Source organism: Aquarana catesbeiana, linkage group LG05 (genome assembly GCF_042186555.1).
Source record: "Aquarana catesbeiana isolate 2022-GZ linkage group LG05, ASM4218655v1, whole genome shotgun sequence".
Classification (NCBI taxonomy): domain Eukaryota; kingdom Metazoa; phylum Chordata; class Amphibia; order Anura; family Ranidae; genus Aquarana; species Aquarana catesbeiana.
This window is the reverse complement of record NC_133328.1, coordinates 386,229,165-386,242,206: the sequence shown is the minus strand read 5'-3', so window position 1 is coordinate 386,242,206 and position 13,042 is coordinate 386,229,165.

Genomic DNA, 13,042 nt, shown 5'->3' with positions numbered 1-13,042 from the left:
CCCCCTAACCCCCCCTAATAAAGTTTTAACCCCTTGATCACCCCCCATTGCTGTATTAGTGTCACTGGTGACGCTAGTTAGGCAGGTAAATATATAGGTTCGCCGTCAGCGTTTTATAGCGTCAGGAACCCCCATATACTACCTAATAAAGGTTTTAACCCCTTGATTGCCCCCTAGTTAACCCTTTCACCAGTGATCACCGTATAACTGTTACGGGTGACGCTGGTTAGTTCATTTATTTTTTATAGCGTCAGGGCACCCGCTGTTTATTACCTAATAAAGATTTAGCCCCAAGATCTCACTGTGGTGATATAACCTTGGTTTTAAGGTCAGATAGTGTCTGCGTCGCCCCAGGCAGCGTCAGGTTAACATATAAACAAAAAAGTCAGTGCTACTACCCATACATCACATAGAAAGCAGATATCCCAGGTGCTCGATCCACAGTCGCTGGCTGAGTAGGTAAATGAGGAAAAGATGATCTGCACTCCGGTGATTGCTCTTAAGAAGTATAAGTGGTTATGTATAAGTATGGTGGTTATGACTAAGGCCTTATAGGCTGAAATGCGTCAACTGTTCTTATTTGCGTTGGGTCACTGTGGCTTGTCAATAAATATTATACTTCTTAAGAGCAATCACCGGAGTGTGGATCATCTTTTCCTCAGCGTCAGGTTAGCGCCAGTACCGCTAACACCCACACACGCAGCATACACCTCCCTTAGTGATATAGTATCTGAACGGATAAATATCTGAACCGTTTAGATCTATACTAGCGTCCCCAGCAGTTTAGGGTTCCCAAAAACGCAGTGTTAGCTGGATCAGCCCAGATACCTGCTAGCACCTGCATTTTGCCCCTCTGCCCGGCCCGGCCCAGCCCAGCCCACCCAAGTGCAGTATCGATCGATCACTGTCACTTACAAAACACTAAACACACATAACTGCAGCATTCACAGAGTCAGGCCTGATCCCTGTGATCGCTAACAGTTTTTTTGGTAGCATTTTGGTGAACTGGCAAGAACCAGCCCCGGCAGCAACAGGTTAGTGCCAGTAGCGCTAACACCCATGCACACACCGTACACCTCCCTTAGTGGTATAGTATCTGAACGGATCAATATCTGATCCGATCAGATCTATACTAGCGTCCCCAGCAGTTTAGGGTTCCCAAAAACGCAGTGTTAGCGGGATCAGCCCAGATACCTGCTAGTACCTGCATTTTGCCCCTCCGCCTGGCCCGGCCCAGCCCACCCAAGTGTAGTATCGATCGATCACTGTCACTTACAAAACACTAAACACACATAACTGCAGCGTTCGCAGAGTCAGGCCTGATCCCTGCGATCGTTAAGTTTTTTTTGGTAGCGTTTTGGTGAACTGGCAAGCACCAGCCCCAGGCAGCGTCAGTAGTGCCAGTAGCGCTAACACCCACACACGCACCGTACACCTCCCTTAGTGGTATAGTATCTTAACGGATCAATATCTGATCCGATCAGATCTATACTAGTGTCCCCAGCAGTTTAGGGTTCCCAAAAATGCAGTGTTAGCGGAATCAGCCCAGATACCTGCTAGCACCTGCATTTTGCCCCTCCGCCCAGCCCAGCCCACCCAAGTGCAGTATCGATCGATCACTGTCACTAACAAAACACTAAACACATAACTGCAGCGTTTGCAGAGTCAGGCCTGATCCCTGCGATCGCTAACAGTTTTTTTGGTAGCGTTTTGGTGAACTGGCAAGCACCAGCGGCCTAGTACACCCCGGTCGAAGTCAAACCAGCACTGCAGTAACACTTGGTGACGTGGCGAGTCCCATAAGTGCAGTTCAAGCTGGTGAGGTGGCAAGCACAAGTAGTGTCCCGCTGCCACCAAGAAGAAGACAAACACAGGCCCGTCGTGCCCATAATGCCCTTCCTGCTGCATTCGCCAATCCTAATTGGGAACCCACCACTTCTGCAGCACCCATACTTCCCCCATTCACATCCCCAATCAAATGCAGTCGACTGCATGAGAGGCATTTTCTTTATGTCCTCCTGAGTACCCCTACCCAACGAACCCCCCCAAAAAAGATGTTGTGTCTGCAGCAAGCGCAGATATAGGCGTGACACACGCTATTATTGTCCCTCCTGTCCTGACAATCCTGGTCTTTGCATTGGTGAATGTTTTGAACACTACCATACACTAGTTGAGTATTAGCGTAGGGTACAGCATTGCACAGACTAGGCACACTTTCACAGGGTCTCCCAAGATGCCATCGCATTTTGAGAGACACGAACCTGGAACCGTTTACAGTTATAAAAGTTACAGTTACAAAAAAAAGTGTAAAAAAAAAACCACAAAAAAATATATAAAATAAAAAAATAGTTGTCGTTTTATTTTTCTCGCTCTCTCTCTATTCTCTCTCTCTATTGTTCTGCTCTTTTTTACTGTATTCTATTCTGCAATGTTTTATTGTTATTATATTTTATCATGTTTGCTTTTCAGGTATGCAATTTTTTATACTTTACTGTTTACTGTGTTTTATTGTTAACCATTTTTTTGTCTTCAGGTACGCCATTCAGCTGCAGCGCGGATTTATTTATCTTGACAGCAACAGCTTTTTCCTCCCACGATATATTAAGCCGTGACTCCAGAGGAGGTGATATATGCCGAAGCATGGGGGCAGCAGGGGCAGAGGAGCGATTTGCTCCTAACTTTTGGGGCAGATGCCCCCATGCTTCGGCATATATAAATAGTGCATGTATGCTCATCATTAGAAGTGGGTGGATGAAGGGAGGTATTCTAATGGTGGGCATACCCACTGATCAATCTCTTTTTTTCGTTCAGCCTACAGGCTGCATGAAAAAAAAAAAGATTACAATATATGCCCAACAAGGACCAGCAACGTACTGGTCCTTTGAGTGGTTATACCAGAATGATGCCTGCAGGTTTAGGTATCATCTTGGTATCATTCTTTTCAGCCAGTGGTCGGCTTTCATGTAAAAGCAATCCTAGCAGCTAATTAGCTTCTAGACTGCTTTTACAAGCAGTGGGAGGGAATGCCCCCCCACCGTCTTCCATGTTTTCCTCTGGCCCTCCTGTCCCAACAGGGAACCTGAGAATGCAGCCGGTGATTCAGCCAGCTGACCATAGAGCTAATCAGAGACCAGAGTGTCTCCAAACATCTCTATGGCCTAAGAAACTGGAAGCTACGAGCATTTCATGACTTAGATTTTGCTGGATGTAAACAGCGCCATTGGGAAATTGGGAAAGCATTAAATCACACCAATCTTGGTGTGGTCAGATGCTTTGAGGGCAGAGGAGAGATCTAGGGTCTAATAGACCCCAATTTTTTCAAAAAAGAGCACCTGTCACCACCTATTGCAATCATAGGGGATATTTACATTCCCTGAGATAACAATAAGAAATGATAAAAAAAATGAAAGGAACAGTTTAAAAATAAGATAAAAAAGAAAAAAAAATAAATAAAAAAAAAAAAGCACCCCTGCCCCCCCCTGCTCTCGCGCAAAGGTGAACGCAAGCGTCGGTCTGGCGTCAAATGTAAACAGCAATTGCACCATGCATGTGAGGTATCAACGCGAAGGTCAGATCGAGGGCAGCAATTTTAGCAGTAGACATCCTCTGTAAATCTAAAGTGGTAACCTGTAAAGGCATTTAAAGGCTTTTAAAAATGTATTTAGTTTGTCGCCACTGCACGTTTGTGCGCAATTTTAAAGCATGTCATGTTTGGTATCCATGTACTCGGCCTAAGATCATCTTTTTTTTTATCAAACATTTGGGCAATATAGTGTGTTTTAGTACATAAACATTTTAAAAAGTGTGTTTTTTCCCAAAAAAATGTGCTTAAAAAATCGCTGCGCAAATACTGTGTGAAAAAAAATTAAACAGCCACCATTTTAATCTGTAGGGCATTTGCTTTAAAAATATATATAATGTTTGGGGGTTCAAAGTAATTTTCTTGCAAAAAAATAATTTTTTCATGTAAACTAAAAGTGTCAGAAAGGGCTTTGTCTTCAAGTGGTTAGAAGAGTGGGTGATGTGTGACATAAGCTTCTAAATGTTGTGCATAAAATGCCAGGACAGTTCAAACCCCCCAAATGACCCCATTTTGGAAAGTAGACACCCCAAGCTATTTGCTGAGAGGCATGTCGAGTCCATGGAATGTTTTATATTGTGACACAAGTTGCGGGAAAAAGACAAATTTTTCTTTTTTTTTTTTTTTTGCACAAAGTTGTCACTAAATGATATATTCCTCTAACATGCCATGGGAATATGTGAAATTACACCCCAAAATACATTCTGTTGCTTCTCCTGAGTACTGGGATGCCACATGTGTTAGACTTTTTGGGAGCCTAGCCGCATACCGGACTCCGAAAACCAAGCACCACCTTCAGGCTTTCTAAGGGCGTAAATTTTTGATTTCACTATTCACTGCCTATCACAGTTTTGGAGGCCATGGAATGCCCAGATGGCACAACCCCCCCAAATGATCCTATTTTGGAAAGTAGACACCCCAAGTTATTTGCTGAGAGGTATAGTGAGTATTTTGCAGACCTCACTTTTAGTCACAAAGTTTTAAAAATTGAAAAAAGAAAAAAAAATTTTTTTTCTTGTCTTTCTTCATTTTCAAAAACAAATGAGAGCTGCAAAATACTCACCATGCCTCTCAGCAAATAGCTTGGGGTGTCTACTTTCCAAAATTGGGTCATTTGGGGGGGTTTGTGCTATCTTGGCATTTTATGGCCTTCAAAACTGTGATAGGTAATGAGGAGTGGATCAAAAATTTATGCCCTTAGAAAGCCTGAAGGCGGTGATTGGTTTTCGGGGCCCCGTATGCAGCTAGGCTCCCAAAAAGTCCCACACATGTGGTATCCCCGTACTCAGGAGAAGCAGCAGAATGTATTTTGGGGTATAATTCCACATATGCCCATGGCATGTTTGAGCAATATATCATTTAGTGACAACTTTGTGCAAAAAAAAAAAAAATTTGTCACTTTCCCGCAACTTGTGTCAAAATATAAAATATTCCATGGACTCAACATGCCTCTCAGCAAATAGCTTGGGGTGTCTACTTTCCAAAATGGGGTCATTTGGGGGGGGGGGTTGTGCCATCTGGGCATTTTATGGCCTTCAAAACTGTGATAGGTAGTGAGGGGTGAAATCAAAAATTTACGCCTTTAGAAATCCTGAAGGTGGTGATTGGTTTTTGGGGCCCCGTGCGCGGCCAAGCTCCCAAAAAGTTCCACACATGTGGTATCCCCATACTCAGGAGAAGCAGCTAAATGTATTTTTGGGTGCAATTCCACATATTCTCATGGCCTGTGTGAGCAATATATCATTTAGTGACAACTTTTTGTAAATTTTTTTTTGTCATTATTCAATCACTTGGGACAAAAAAAAATAATATTCAATGGGCTCAACATGCCTCTTAGCAATTTCCTTGGGGTGTCTACTTTCCAAAATGGGGTCATTTGTGGGGGTTTGTACTGCCCTGCCATTTTAGCACCTCAAGAAATGACATAGGCAGTCATAAACTAAAAGCTGCGTAAATTCCAGAAAATGTACCCTAGTTTGTAGACGCTATAACTTTTGCACAAACCAATAAATATATGCTTATTGACATTTTTTTACCAAAGACATGTGGCTGAATACATTTTGGCCTAAATGTATGACTAAAATTGAGTTTATTGGATTTTTTTTATAACAAAAAGTAGAAAATATCATTTTTTTTCAAAATTTTCGGTCTTTTTCCGTTTATAGCGCAAAAAATAAAAACTGCAGAGGTGATAAAATACCATCAAAAGAAAGCTCTATTTGTGGGAAAAAAGGACGCAAATTTCGTTTGGGTAGAGCATTGCATGACCGCGCAGTTAGCAGTTAAAGCGACGCAGTGCCAAATTGTAAAAAGTGCTCTGGTCAGGAAGGGGATAAATCCTTCCGGTGGTTAAAAAAAAACAAAAAAAAACACAAAGACCCCTCCACCAAAACACAGCAGGCTCTTTGAGGGATCTGTGTGTTTTAAAAAATTGAAGTGTCATTTGCATAGTTACTATTATTATTATACAGGATGTATATAGCATCAACAGTTTGTGCAGCGCTTTACAACATAAGGGCAGACAGTGCAGTTACAATACAATTCAATACAGAAGGAATAAGTAGGTGCTGCTCATTAGAGCTTACAATCTAAGAGGGAAGGTCAAGTGATACAAAAGGTAATAGCTGTGGGGAAAAGTCCTGGAGGTGAGCATGGGAGGAAGTGACAAGGAAACCAGAGAAAAGGATGTCTTGGGAGGAGCGAAGAGAATGATTTGATTGGTATTTGAGACTAGATTTGTGATGTAACTGGAGGTCGAGTTGGGGATGGCTTTATAAGTTCATTCATGATGGACTGAAGAGGGGATAGCAAGCAAAAAGTAATCCAATGAGGAGGGAGTTGTAGTATTCGATGTGAGAGATGACCATGAAGTGAATTAGAAGCTTAGTGGTGTCATTGGTTAGGAAGGGGCATATTTTGGAGATGTTGCATAGGTTGAGGTGGCAAGCTTTAAACAGGGATTGGATGTGGGGCCAAAAGGATAGTTCAGATTCCAGGATTACACCTAGCACCTTGGCATGTGGGGACCCGTTGATAGTTGTGTCATCAATCTTGACAAAGAGGTTGGGGAAGAGGCACATGGGGGAGGGAGGGAAAATATTATTCACTCAGTTTTGGATAGATTGATCTTGAGGAGGTGGTGTGACATCTGGGCTGATATGTCTGTTTGTAAATTAGTGATGATTGAGGAGATTGAAGGAGTGAGCTGAGAGGCAGAGAGGTAGATTTGGGTGTCATAAATGCAGAAATGGTATTGGAAGTCATGGGAGGCTATCAACTGATGCAGAGAGGAGGTGTAGATCGAGAACTAGAGAGACTCAAGAACGGAACCTTGGGGGACCCCCACAGAGATAAGAAGATCAGAGGAGAAAGTAGAATTGTAAGTAAGGCTAACGGTGCAGTTGGCTAAGTAGGATGAGAACTAGTGACAAGTACGGTCACAGAAACCAAAGGCGTGGCATTTTTGAGGAAGAAGGAGTAGTCCACTATGTCAAAGGCAGCAGAGAGGTCCAGGAATAGGAGTACAAAATAGTATCCATGGGTTTTAGCCAGTAGTAGCATAATTTGTGAGTTTTAGAACAGTTTTTGTGGAGTGTTAAGGGTAAAATCCAGACTGAAGGGGGTCAAGAAGGTTATTCTCAGTGAGGTGGTCGATCAGTTGGTTGTAAACTAGATGTTCAATGAGTTTGTATAAAAAAGGGGTATAGGGTGTTATAATTGGTGGGGTCCAATGAGGGCTTTTTAAGTATGGGGGTGACTAGTGCATATTTTAGAGAGTTGGGGAAGATGCCAGTAGAGAGGGAGAGATTGAAGATGTGACTTAGAGACTGAGGGATAGAGCCAGAGGGTGACAGTAGCATTTGCAAGGAAACAGGGTCCAGGGAGTAGGTGTATGGGTGGATGTTAGAAAAAAAGTTTAGCAACCTCCTCTATAGTAGCAGAAAGTTGAAGGTAGAGAAGAGTTGACAGGTACAGATAAGTTGTTAATGAGAGTGATAAAATAGGTCTGCTTGGCAGTGAGGAAACAGGAATTGTATTTTTGGAGGGCAGATTTACAGTATATTGGTTGAAGTCACCGAGAATGATTATGGGGATTTCAGAAGAGAGAAAGTAGGGTAGCCCGGCAGAGAAGTCATCAAGAAAGGTTGATACTGCTCCAGGAGGACGATAGATCACAGCTATTCTTAGAGAAACTGGAGAGAAAAGATGAATGCAATGGGCCTCAAATGAGGAGAGTGACAGTGAGGGAGGTGGGTGAAGTACCTGAAAGGTGCTATGTGGGGATTTAAGGATTCTTCCATCCACTAGGTTTGGGGGGGAGTGAGTCCAGAGAAGGCCACCATGGGAGAGTAAAGCAGGAGAAGCCTGGAGAAGCCAGATTTCAGTAATGACAAGTAGATTAAATGAGTTAGTGATAAAGAGGTCGTATAGGGAGGTAGGTTTGTTACAGACAGAGCAGCCATTCCAAAGGGTGCAAGAGAAGGGGAGTCTGGTCTTAGGAAGTAGAGGAATGGAAACTAAATTGTGTGGATTGTGGCTGCTGCCAGAGGGTGTGGGGTGAAGGCAGCATTGGACACAGTTAACTGATGGAGGCCCAGGGTTTTGGGGATATATCTCTAGGGGTTAGGAGAAGCAGAAGGATAAGAGAGATAATATGGGACTGTGATTTATATGAACATGCCCCAGCATCCTAAAGGTTTTATTAGCACGTGGGTCTAAAATTAGCAGGAGTAATTTTAAACACTTTTTTCCTTTGTAAGTATCAGCACTGCTGAAACACTTTCTGTATAGATGTGCTTCTTTGCCAGCAGGATTAAGGCCCCATGAGGCATGTTATTTAAAGGAATTTGGCATTTTTATTATAAGCACCTCTTTGCTCCATTATGGTGTGAATTGGTCACGTAGAAAACAATTATTTTATATGTTCCTAAAGTAAGAGCCCCTTCACACTGCCAGCGCCTGGGCATCGGTGGTAAAGCGCCGCTAGTTTTAGCGGTGCTTTACCATCGTTTTTGTGGCACTTTTCGGGCGCTAGCAGGGCACTTTTAACCCCTGCTAGCAGCCGAATAAAGGGTTAAAACACCCACAAATCGCTGCTGCCGGGGCGCTTTGCAGGTGCTTCAGCGGCGCTGCCTATTTTTTTTAATGGGCAGGGGTGCTTTAGGAGCAGTGTATTCATTGCTCCTAAAGCGCTGCAAAGAAGCTGCTTGCAAGACTTTTTTTGACGTCCTGCCAGCGCAACGCTCCAGTGTAAAAGCACTCGGGCTTATTTACTGGGATTGTAGATGAGGCTTTTTTCAGGCTCTTTACAGGCGCTATTTTTAGCGCTGATGCACCTGAAAAATGCCTCCAGTGTGAAAGGGGTCTAAACCTACGTTTATCTGTGCAGATAAGCTCAGGTCACTGCACATGGTGTGAAAAAAGCCCTAAGTGTTAACATGAAGTGACAGCCTTCTATTACCCCCTGCATTATTTTTTCTTATATTTATTAATAAAAGGAAATAGCAATTGAAAATAACAGGACAGGCTAATACTGTGAATCATATAAAGAGCTGTTGTATCAATATCTAAATGCTTGAAGAAATAAAAAGATGGGTGGTTAAAATGAGGATATCTCAATGTTGTTCATGCGTTCATGCCAAATATAAAAGTACAGTGCTATATATTGGTGTTAGATCACTTTAAATTTGTGCATTTGATGTGCATTATTGTTCCTGTTTATGTTTCCCATGTTTCGTGTTATATATCAAAGTTAAAGAAAGACAGGCTTCTAACTTAAGCATAATGGATCTAACAATTCCCAGCAGCCACACAACTTATTTGTTAGTGATTAATTATAATGTATAGCAATATAACTATTTCCAGACCTTATGTGTGTGCTTTCTAGGATGTCTCTCTAAGGAGTATATTTACAGTATTAAATGATGCAAATGTAGATTACAACAATATGTTTCATACATAAATAGTTTCTGTTCAGCACAAATGAAGACAAAACAGTTTACTAAGAATAAATCATCATAATCTTGGAAATGTTTTCATTTACACTGGCTTGTGTGCGGTTCACTTACAGCTTAGGTAGCCCATTGTATAGCATATAAAAAAGATTGAATTTATCATGGGTTTTGTTGCTATGAATGTCTAAATTGACTTTATCACTTTTAACAGCAGATAATTCATTATGTGCTCATGACAGTGCTAAGACTTCAATAGTCGGAAACAAGCCAGAGTTCCTGTGTTGCTCATATTTGATTTCATGCAATGTTTTACTGCTACATTTTCTTTAAAATAAGAGAAAAAAGAAGAAAAAAAGAAAAGAAAACAACATGTGTGTGTCTTATTTAGTGTTATGTAAGATATGGGTTATACACAGTATATGTACTGTATACCATATATATGTGAGATTACCAAATCCTGTACTGGTATCTAACAGTGCTAACCTTTGTAATATACTGCACTAAGGACTGTTCACAGTGCTTCACTATTCATGTCTTTGTACTTTGCCAGGTTCTCGGAAGATCTAGGAATTGATTTTCTAAAGGCAAATAAACTTTTCACTTTCATAGGGTAGTTGCACTTTGCAAGGGTGTTTTCCTAAGAGATTAGTAAATGAGCTGAAGCTCTGCAGACTTTCATCACCCAATCATGTATAAGCAAAAATGTTTTTTTTTGGTTTTTATTGCACATGATTGGGTATTGTTTACAACTTAAACTTCACCTCATTCACTAAGCTCTGGGGCTAATTCCCTTGCAAAATACAATCTGACTTGCAAATAAACAGCATTTTTATTTACTAAAGGCTGTTTGCCTTTAGTAAATCTTGTGTTGTACCTAAATTGCTACTTGTTCTTTGTGTGTGAATGATTTTGTTCTGTTATCTTGTATTTCTTATCCCCATTTGTCTTGATGAAGTTGCTCTATGTCAGGGGTAGGCAAACTTAAAGAGGTGGAGATCTACCTGAACAACATGGGAGAAGTCAAAAATCACCGGGCACAGTGTCGCCTCCTCACACCTGATTTAACTACTTCAATACAGGGCACTTTTGCCCCTTCCTGCCCAGGACAATTTTCAGCTTTCAGCACTGTCACACTTTGAATGACAATTGTGCAGTCATACAACACTGTACCCAAACTAAATTTTTATTATTTTCTTCCTGCAAATACAGCTTTCTTTTGGTGGTATCACCAAAGAAAGCTGTATTTGTGGGAAGAATAAAAACCCCAGATCACCTCTGGGGTTTTTATTTTTTACTAAACAAACTAAAAAAGACAGACATTTTTGAAAAAAATAAGTTTTTCTTTGTTTCTGTTATAAAATGTTGTTTTCTCCTTGACTGATGGGCATTGATGAGGCTGCACTAATGGGTACTGATGAGGCGGCAATGATGGGCACTGATGAGGTGGCATTGATAAGGTGGTGCTGATGAGGAGACACTGATATGTAGAATTTATGGGCACTGATAGGCAGCTTTGATATGCAGCACTGATGGGCACCAATAGGCTACACTGATATGCAGCACTGATGGGCACTGATAGGCAGCACTGATAGCTGGCACTGATGGGCACTGATAGGTGGCACTGATGGGCACTGATAGACAGCACTGATGGGCACTAATAGGTGGCACTGATAGGCGGCACTGATGGGCAATGATAGGTGGCACTGGATAGGTAGCACTGATGAGGAGCTACTGACAGGCATTACTGATTGGCATATGAAGGGCACTGACAGGCATTACTGATGGGGCACTGATTGGAACATTTATGGGCACTGATTGGCACTGATCTGGGCACTGATTGGCAGTTTTATGGGCACTGACAGGCATTCTTGATGGGGCACAGACTGGCAGCTGATGGGCACTGATTGGCAGCTGATGGGCACATCTGACAGGAGCTGTGCTGATAATCAATGTGCTAATTATCAGTACAGACCCCCCTCTGACCGGGAGAGCCGCTGATCAATCTCCCTGTCAGCGCAAACTGAGGAAAGACGTTTACTGGCACTATCAGTGCCACCTATTAGTGCCCACCAGTGGAGTCTATCAGTGCCCATCAGTGGTAACATAGCGCCTCCTCACCCCCTGTCAAATACATTCAGGTCACTTTTCAGAGGAGCAGCTGTGCCTGGTGCACTTGTAAATCAGCCCTTAGTTGCATTTCAGCAGTGGCACCCATACCAGTTGGGGGGTGGTAAATCCCGGTGGTTCAGTGTGAAAGCAGCCTTATACTATTATTTCCAGTGTATTGTTTCACACTGACCTGAAGATCACTTCTTTCCTGCTGCTGGCACAACTCTGGAGACTGCTAGCCGGGATAAGAGGTGGAGTGCAGTTGGTATCACTCCGCATGGAACAGGAGCCAGCACTACAGAGGAGGCGTCGGCTTATGCAACTCTTGCTATCTACTACAGCTCCAACATTACAAGTAGTCCCTCTGCATTGCACTCTGTTTGATGCTCTGGAATGATGGGTCAGCAAGCCCAGACCGCGATCTACCAGTCACCTGGCTATGATCTACTGGTAGATCACCATCTACAAGTTGCTGACCCCCGCTTTATGTGTCATTGAAATGTCACCTTTCTATGGGATTTTGACATTATTAAATAATAGAAGCTATTTGTTAGATTGAAAAGAGTGATGATGACTAGGGATGAGCTTCATGTTTGAGTCGAACCCATGTTCGACTCGAACATCGTCTGTTCGCCCGTTCGCCGAATTGCGAACGATATGGGCCGTTCGCGCCAAATTCGTGTGGCGCGTCACGGCCCATAATTCACTGCGGCATCGCAGTGCATTGCTGGCTGATGATTGGCCAAGCATGCACTATGACCCGCATGCTTGGCTAATCACAGCGCCGTCTGAACAGAGAGCCGTAATTGGCCAAAGCCAAGGAGGCTTTGGCCAATTATGGCTCAGGGGATTTAGCACACGCCCCACACTATATAAGGCCGCCTGCATGGCGGCCCTGTGTAGTGTGTGTTCCGGCGTTCATAGATAGAGAGAGAGAAAGACAGACAGTGTCATTTGATTTGAGTTAGATAGATTAGGCAGAACAGTCAGTCAGTTAGCTGCACTTACAGTGTATTGTGTATATATATGCATCCCAGGTGTTGCATATATATATATATACACTGTATTCAGTTTAGCTAGATCCGTTCCTGTTATCTTCTTACTGACAGGCAGGCTTGTCTTGTTACAGTATTTACAGCTACCTGAAGAAAATTGCTGGTGTTCTTTTGATCCTATTAGTACCACAGTCAGGCAGCTAGACTATTTACAGTTAGTGCAGTGCGTCCTGCTCACAGTGTTCAGCTAAAACTACAAGTTAGTGGGGTGCATCCTGCTCACAGTGTTCAGCTAAACCTACAAGTTAGTGTGGTGCGTCCTGCTCACAGTGTTCAGCTAAACCTACAAGTTAGTGTGGTGCGTCCACCTCACAGTGTTTAGCTAAACCTACAAGTTAGTGCGG